The sequence below is a fragment of the Oncorhynchus mykiss genome, chromosome 5, assembly GCF_013265735.2.
Source record: "Oncorhynchus mykiss isolate Arlee chromosome 5, USDA_OmykA_1.1, whole genome shotgun sequence".
Taxonomy (NCBI): domain Eukaryota; kingdom Metazoa; phylum Chordata; class Actinopteri; order Salmoniformes; family Salmonidae; genus Oncorhynchus; species Oncorhynchus mykiss.
In genome coordinates, this window is record NC_048569.1 from 4,599,768 (window position 1) to 4,609,689 (window position 9,922).

The window sequence follows — 9,922 nt, forward strand, 5'->3', positions numbered from 1 at the left end:
ACTTGAGAACAGACCAATAGACAGCAAGTAGAGAGAGGCATGATGTTAGAGAGGATGGCTGAGACATCATCAACATCATCAGAGAATCTTCTGAGGGGAGAGGGAAGTTTAGGACTTAGAGACATTTCCACAGCCAGCTACTGGCAAGTATGCAAGCACAACACATGACCAACACACACACGACCGACCGACCGACCGACACACACACACACACACACACACACACACACACACACACACACACACACACACACACACACACACACACACACACACACACACACACACACACACACACACACACCATTGACTCTTTACACTGTAAAGCAAATACTACAAGTAGCTCTCCCTCAACATATGTAGTGGTCTGTGACGTATGTGAGCACAATCTTGAAGCACATTTTATTTGCAATAGAACTGGAGCTGCAGCTCAATGTAGAATGTTCTTCACATATTAGAAAACTCAGGATGCCATTTCTAAACAGCGGCTGAAGAACACTGACTACTACTACTAATACTACAACTACTACTAATACTACTAATACTACAACTACTACTATACTACAACGACTACTAATACTACAACTAATACTACAACAACTACTACTAATACTACAACTACTACAACTACTGCCATACGACCCACTCTTGCACACACACAGTATATTACTATACTCTCTATAGTATAATCACAACAAACCACACATGTCCAAATAAACACTAAGTAGGAGAGTAGGCCACAACCCTGAGGAGCCATTTCCCCTGTTTCCTAACTTTGTATTATAGAAGCTTTCTGGTAAGACTAAAGTTATTATTCTACCCTGGAATAACATGGTTTATCTCAACATAGTAACCATCAATTCTATTTTAATGACAATATCAATCAACTGCTCTAACCTCCACTAGTCTCCACTAACCTCCACTAGTCTCCACTAGTCTCCACTAACCTCCACTAGTCTCCACTAGTCTTCACTAACATCCACTAGTCTCCACTAACCTCTACTAGTCTCTACTAGACTCCACTAACCTCCACTAGTCTCCACTAGTCTCCACTAATCTCCACTAGTCTCCACTAACCTCCACTAGTCTCCACTAGTCTCCACTGGTCTCTACTAGCCTCTACTAGTCTCTACTAGTCTCCACTAATCTCCACTAACCTCCACTAGTCTCCACTAGTCTCCACTAACCTCCACTAGTCTCCACTAACATCCACTAGTCTCCACTAACCTCCACTAGTCTCCACAAACCTCTACTTGCCTCCACTAGTCTCCACTAACCTCTACTAGTCTCCACTGGACTCTACTAGTCTCCACTAGTCTCCACTAACCTCTACTAGTCTCCACTAGTCTCCACTGGACTCTACTAGTCTCCACTAGTCTCCACTAACCTCTACTAGTCTCCACTGGACTCTACTAGTCTACACTAGTCTCCACTAACCTCCACTAGTCTCCACTAGTCTCCACTAACCTCTACTAGTCTCCACTAGTCTCCACTAACCTCTACCTGTCTCCACTGGACTCTACTAGTCTCCACTAGTCTCCACTGGACTCTACTAGTCTCCACTAGTCTCCACTAACCTCCACTAGTCTCCACTAGTCTCCACTAACCTCTACTAGTCTCCACTAGTCTCCACTAGTCTCCACTAACCTCCACTCGTCTCCACTAGTCTCCACTGGACTCTACTAGTCTCCACTAGTCTCCACTAGTCTCCACTAGTCTCCACTAACCTCCACTAGTCTCCACTAGTCTCCACTAACCTCCACTAGTCTCCACTGGACTCTACTGGACTCCACTAGTCTCCACTGGACTCAACTAGTCTTGTAGAGGCAACACCCTGGGCGCCAGGCTAAGAAAGAAACAGACCAAGAAACAAACCGGGAAGAGTGTGTGTCTGTGCCCCAAATGGCACCCTATTCCCTATATAGTGTATTACGTTTCGTGCACTATGTAGGGAATAGGGTGCCATTTGGGACACCGACCCAAGAGTCTGCTTCTTAACTGCTGTGCTGATACTCCACCTGTATGATACACCAATGATTATTGTCCACTTAACACAGTAGCAATCATTCATTATATTACACATTCTGTAAATATATACAACCTCCTACTTTTCTAGTCAACCCCACACATAATATCTTTAGAGTTCAATCATGTCAAACTCGTCTATCCTTCTATCAGCCATTGATGAAACAACCAAAGCAAAGAGTCCGGTAAGCAGCCCCTTGTCCAGTAGAACACAGGTTTTTCGTGATATATAAAGTGAGCCAAAGGCTTGACGGACCAGAAATGGACACTTGAGACTTTTTTCTATTTATTGACAAATCAAAACCAAAGAAACTTTTTCTGCACCTAACTGTTCTACAACAAAACTGTTCTAAAGAGGAAGATAATTATAAATGTGAGCAGCGATGATGATGATGATGATGATGATGATGATGATGATGAAGAAGAGGAATAGGAGGAGGACCGACATCAGGGGGAACGGAGAAGTAGCTTTGTTCTGTTCTGATTGGTCAGGACATTTTAAGGGGAAGCAGGATGAGACTGAAAGGGTTTAAAACACGAGGGGGGAAACCACGCCGCTGCGGCAGCTGTTTCCTAAGGCAGAATGACGCGTCTCTGAAAGTTGGAAGGTTGTCTTTAACGTGTGCCTATGCAGTTTTTCAAGAAAAATGGAAAAGAACAACGAAAACCTCATCAGCTACAAAACCAAAGATTCATAATTATTCCTACAGAGGTTTTCCCCCAAAGTTTATTTTCCTGACAATGTCGACCACACATACAGCCACATACGTATACATGCATGCACACTGTATAGCTAGCGCTACCCAGTACATGCATGCATATTAGTACATGTATGTGTGATTTTAAGGGTACGCTCCTTCTTCAACATGACACTGTGTGATTCAGTAGATATGATACATCCTCTCCATCACTCCCTTTCACTGGACACTGACTACCTCGGTTTCTCCGTCTGTCCAGTCCACTAGGGAACATCATGCCCGGAGGATTCAGGTGTATCTGTCACTGCAGTCTGTAGAGAAACATGATTCTGTGAAACTATGTGAAACTACAGTACACACCAAAGATAACTCGTGTACAGCACACCACAATCCTTCCAGTTCCACTAACTACCGTGCTGTTGTACTCAGACTCACATGTGGTAGACTACACACATCTCTCTCTCTCCCTCCCTCCCTCTCTCTCTCTCTCTCCCTACCTCTCTCTCTCCCTCCCTCTCTCTCTCCCTCCCTCTCCCTCTCTCTCCCTCCCTCTCTCTCTCCCTCCCTCTCCCTCTCCCTCTCTCTCATCTATTCACCTCACTCTCCAGTCCACTGCTGAATCACAGCGTCCGTGTTAGTGAAGGAGGGTACAGTAGGGGACAGAGGGGTTGGGTGCTCATAGGCACATCCTGTATGACTTCAGTTATTTTTGGGGAAAACAAACTCTACTACTCCACACGTTCACAATAAGCAAAACCAAAAATACAAAACAGACTAGTAGTTCAACCTTTTGAGAGAAACTGCTCAAATATCGGTCAAATAGCTTTATCCTTTCCTAGTTGTCTCTCTGTGAGGCTTCTGGTACAAAGATGCTCCGCCACGGCCCTAGCTCTCCTGGTCCTGGTCCTGGCCCTGAGGCTCGGAGCCTGGCGGAGTCCACTTTCATACTCAGTCTGGTCTTGAGGAACATGTACCAACCATGGGTATGAAACTAAAATCCAAAGAGGTTTTCATTGCTTGTCTTTAGTGCTTACGTTCATTTGCCAATGCCTAATGTACAATTATGTTGTCTCTCCTAGGTTTATGTAATATATGATTTTATTTATGTAATTTATATTTGTTTTTAATTAATTGAGAATTCATTTAAAATTGCCAAATCTCACTTGGAACCCTTTACCCTGATAAGTTTGCCAAGGGTTACATTGTTTGTCCTGTTTTCTTTTGCTGACACTGTCAAACTATTTATGAGGTGTGTTAGTGATAGTTTTTTACTTAATTATTTAATGTTATTTAATTAGATGTAAATTTTTTTTGGGGGGGATGAATATTTATGGGTATTTAAGAGAGTTAGAGAATCAAAGATGCAGTGCTTATGTCCTACCCACGTTAATTTATTATTAGTGAGTTTACTTTAAAAAGCAACAGAGGGTGTTCAATTGTTTAGTGAATAATGACAGAACAATGTTTAAAAAAATGTAGTAATGTCAGGGTAGTTGTAATGATGAATGTCACCATTATATTATTATAAAACACATTTAGCTCAATCTTTTTCCTAATATAGATGTTTTTTCCAATAACTTTATTATTCCTGATGAAAACAATCTATTGATTTAAAAGATAACGAATGAGCACTGCATTGTTTTTTTGAAAATCCTTCTGTGATTTATGATTAATTAATTAATTTGTTTTTCATTTGCGAGTCCTTTTGCATTAATTTTGTTTACCAGTGACGGACAAGCAATGAATTTCAGACTGATGTTTGTGCCACTGATAGAGGAGGGTAACACGTTGATTGAGACAAGTCAGACTCACCAAAGATAACTGGAACACTTGAGAGGTTGGTCGTTGTTTCACTTGATAGAAGAAGGAAAACTAGCTGCTTCCGAGACCGGCTTGTAAAAAAAACAACAACAAAAAAAAACGTAAAAAAAAACACAAAAAAAAATATATTTCTAAAGTGAGAACCAAAAAGGCTACCTCACTGACTTTCCCATTTGTCATTTGAATCGTGTTGATGAAACCAAAGATACCAAAGATTTGATTTCTCTAGTACGGTCTGCGCTTGGCCCACGCTTTCATTTTGATATGATCTCTCTTTCTCCTTTCTCCTTTCTCTCTCGAACACATGCCTTCTCCTCCCCTAAAATAATAGGGACGAAGGGGGAAGGGTTAGGGAAGATGAGGGTGTGTGTTTTGGGGTTAGGGAAGGTGAGGGTGAGGGTGTGTGTTTTGGGGTTAGGGAAGGTGAGGGTGTGTGTTTTGGGGTTAGGGAAGGTGAGGGTGTGTGTTAGGGATATATGCTGGATTTCAGAAAGCCCTTCACCAGATCACAGTACACATTGTGTCTAAACCACACTTTGAGTTGTTGTGACAAATCCCCAAGTCAACGCCGTTTTTGCACTGAAGCATTGAGACAACCTCGAGGCTGGATAAAATACATCCACATACTCTATATAAAGAACGTACATATATATATACACACTAATATAATTCCCAGACATCTAGCGATTAACTTTTCTCCTTGATTTAAAAAAAAAAAAAACTTTTATTTTTATTTTTTTTTCAACGTAATGACCAAACAAGCAGTGTCGAGTTTTGGAAATCTACAAACACAGGAGAATGATTAGCCCCCGAAAAAAACCCAGTGTCCATTTTTATCAAACTGCCATTATAGTAGCTGTCTTTTTACTCGTGCCTGTGCAAAGGCCACAGTCAATACATTAGAAAATGCTTCCGTCAATCCCCCCCCCCCCCCCCCCCCCCTGGTATCACTCCTAAACAATCAGACTTAATGGAAATAAAAACAACGGACAATATACTGTAAATGGACTTAGAAAGCCACAGTCATCCTCCCTGCCTATTGTTCCAGTGCAACGTTGTGATTTAAACCAAACCAAAGAAAACCTTGACACAAAGAAACCAAAGGCACTGGTGAAAAGGCCTCTCTGAAAGACACATATCAGAATGTAACCCTGATATATTCTGGTTCGGACCAAACAGAACAGCTTGTAAACATTATAATAGCAGTAGTGTACTCCTTGGGACTAATTGCTGTGTTCGTAACCAAGTGGGAGGTGGGAATTTACCAGTTGTGAAGTCGTAAATACCAGTTTGGATGCTTTCACGTGCTTTGAACTCGTTGAGAAACACAGATTGGCTAAAAAGGTCAACAAGCTACTTAACCACGGACTAAAAGTACAACAAACATGCTCGTTCACAAATTATAGTGTTTACAAAACCACATGAATAGATTGCTTTTTATAAGTAATGTTTTGTTGTTGTATTTAACTGCTGGAAATTTTGTTATAGAGGCCATTCTCTTAGTAGGGAGCCACTGGGGCTCCCGAGTGGCGCAGCGGTCTAAGGCACTGCACTGCATCTAGTTCAAATCCAGGCTGTATCACAACCGGCTGTGATTGGGAGTCCCATAAGGGCGGCGTACAATTGGCCCATCGTCGTCCGGGTTTGCCCGGTGTAGGCCGTCATTGTAAATAAGAATTTGTTCTTAACTGACTTGCCTAGTTAAATACAATTTTTTTTTTTTAAAGTAGGTGATGTCAAAGGTCAGCATGTGGGAGAAGTGGGAGGGACGAGTTTCCCACAAGTAATTACCAGTTGGAGGGGCCTTCAATGGGATTTTTTCCACAGTTACATGTGAGAAATTCCCACTTCCCACTTGGTTACGAACACATCATTATACTAATCATTCTCTAGCTCCTGTTTGGAAAGGTAATATGGAGTTGAAATGAGAGAGAGAGAAATAATGTTGAATCTAGTGGGAACTTGGGACCATTGTCATTTATGAAAGTACGGGATTTCATCACGTGTTGCCACCTTCATCTATGCCTATACAAATTAGCATATAACACATTATGCAAATATACTTAAGATATGGGAGTGGCAACAGTTGATGTGAGACTCCTGGAACCATATGACAATACTGACTCCAATGGATTCTCTCTCTAGAGCTGATATGATAGGCTTTTAGGCCTATATTACTAATAGGGTTAGAGGCCTATATTACTAATATAAAGGCCTATATCACTAATAGGGTTAAAGGCCTATATCACTAATAGGGTTAAAGGCCTATATCACTAATAGGGTTAAAGGCCTATATTACTAATATAAAGGCCTAAATCACTAATAGGGTTAGAGACCTATATTACTAATAGGGTTAGAGGCCTATATTACTAATAGGGTTAGAGGCCTATATCACTAATAGGGTTAGAGGCCTATATCACTAATAGGGTTAGAGGCCTATATTACTAATAGGGTTAGAGGCCTATATTACTAATAGGGTTAAAGGCCTATATCACTAATAGGGTTAAAGGCCTATATCACTAATGGGGTTAAAGGCCTATATTCAGCCAGCTATATTACTTTTCCACTGGGGCGGCTTTAACAAAGACGTAAACAGCTCTTTTGTTGCAAAGTATGAGATAACCATGGGACGAGTGCCTTGCTTGAACCAAAGCAAAGTGGAGACCTCTCTGTACTTACCTCAGCTTCTAGCCCGTCGTCACGGTGACGACAATGTATTAGTCTGGCTCTGTGGTGCTTTGCAATGCAATCACTAAGCAAACAACTAAGAGAAATGATTACCAAAGGATTTCCACATCTATGTTTCCTTCCCTCTTCTTGTTCTACCAAATGGTTGCAAAGCTTTACAATTTAAAAAAAATAAATAAATGAAAAAGCTGTGGCATGTTAACAGCGCAGACCGTGCTCTCCTTAATGTTCTCAGATATACCTCAGAGATACTAGTGGTTAGGGTAATGTTATTCTAGCGTATGTAATAAATTATTATTTTGGTAACTGTGACTTTACGAAAACAAAAACAAACAAAAAAAAAATCTTTATACATTTTAAGTTGTGATTTCTGTAATAGTTGAAGAGGTGCGCTTACCAAAAACAAATGCTTGTCTTTTTGTGGTTTGGGTTTTTAATTATTGTTTCTGCTTTTATTTTGTTGTTGTTGGAGGGGCTCTGGTTATTCACTCAGCTTTCTGGAATGAGGATAGTTGCAGATTAAGCCCACAGTTTACATGTTACAATGAAGAAAAGAAAAAAATACAAAAAAAATGGACAAAACCCCCCCTGTTCTTCTGTTCTAGTTTCTGACCACCATTTTGTAAATGTTTCCTTCTTTGTCTTATGACCTAGTTTCTGACCACCATTTTGTAATGGTTTCCTTCTTTGTCTTATGACCTAGTTTCTGACCACCATTTTGTAATGGTTTCCTTCTTTGTCTTATGACCTAGTTTCTGACCACCATTTTGTAATGGTTTCCTTCTTTGTCTTATGACCTAGTTTCTGACCACCATTTTGTAATGGTTTCCTTCTTTGTCTTATGACCTAGTTTCTGACCACCATTTTGTAATGGTTTCCTTCTTTGTCTTATGACCTAGTTTCTGACCACCATTTTGTAATGGTTTCCTTCTTTGTCTTATGACCTAGTTTCTGACCACCATTTTGTAATGGTTTCCTTCTTTGTCTCATGACCTAGTTTCTGACCACCATTTTGTAAATGTTTCCTTCTTTGTCTTATGACCTATTCTTCTGTGTTGAAGTGTAGCATTATGTTTAGCAACTGCCAAACAACAGTGCTATAGCCCAGACTTTATGCATGAGTATATTTACAATTAGCTAGCAGTGTAATGCATTGTGACTTCATTACTTTATAAGTTCAGAATCCGTACCACTCTATGGACTGCATGTGGTCGCTGAGAGTGTGGCTCAGTTGTGTATATATTGGCCCTCCACTGTCATAGTGCACCCTCTGGGTAATAAGTGAATTAGCCGAAGTGTCCATATTCCGAGTAGAAGGTTATGAACACAGGGCTAAACTGTTAACATACTGCACAAGGCTAGCACAAGGCTAACTGTTAACATACTGTAAAAGAGTGACAGATGAGATATTTATAGAATGAGTAAAAAAAAATAAAAAAAATGTTCCCGAGGCCTATTTGAGACAGTAGTCCACAACTTTGATATAGCCTTCGTATAGTAACTTACACAGCGCCGAATTTGACATCGATGGACAAACCACGTAGTATTTTAATTAACCACAATAGACCTGAAAACACAGTAGAATAAATAATCTTTCAAAGACTATTACTGAAAAAGCCTCAACCTAACGACGTCACAGAAGGTACTGTGCCTGACAATCTATGCCTCTCTTTTATCTTCCACTTAGCTAGCCGACAAAATAAACCCCTATTATTAGACAACAGCACCCAATCAGTGTCTGATGAAAACACAACAAATGAGTTTAGGATGAAGTGATTGTACTGTACTCTGGTCCTTACTCGGTTAATAATAATTAAAACGTTAAACATTTTTTTTTTAAAACAACACAAAGAGATCTACAGCCAGGCCACTAGCCTACCTCAGGGGGTCGGAGGTGAAGCGTCAGACAGTCTGACGACCACAGGGGGGGTAAGAGGTCAGAGGTCAGTGTGATGATAACCAAAAATAAACTTGATGAATCAAATCACTCATTCATTCATTTAGTAGAACATGAGGATATTGAATAATAACTGAACTTTGCATCCATCAATCTCACTCTCCACAGTTTGGATTATCTTTATGTATCTATGCTTGATGGTGACGTAAACATACCCTACATTGGCTCAGTAAGGGTCTTATATATAAGCCTTTTCACACAACTGAGCCGAACCGAACTGAGCCGAGCTGTACTGACCCGGTTTGTTCAGGTCGGCATGACAGTGTGAAAGGGCTACTTTAGAGAGGAGTGTGTTGAAACCAAAGGCAAAAATGGTGTTACGATCTGATGACATCAGTAAATTACACCCGGAAAGGATGACCTCCCGGGAGGTGGTTTAGAAACCTGGTCCCAGATCTGTTTGTGACGACCACCATAGGAGTTAGATGCACAGCACAAAACAGATCTGGGATCAGGTTAGACTGTGTGAATATTCTGAGCAAAAGCTTCATTCCAAAGACGAAAACAAAGCCAATATGCTGTCTATCCCAAAGTACAATTAATACATTTACCATTATCTGTAGATTTCTACGGATTTGTTTCTGTTGATGTTTTTTATTTTTTGTAAAAGAAAAACATGATTTTTCTTTATTTTCATTAGTTGGAACACAAATGGAAGCTGGTATTAAAGTGTGGTGTTGTATTGGAATCGTACGGATAAACCTATTGATAAAGCAATTCAATTATGATCCAA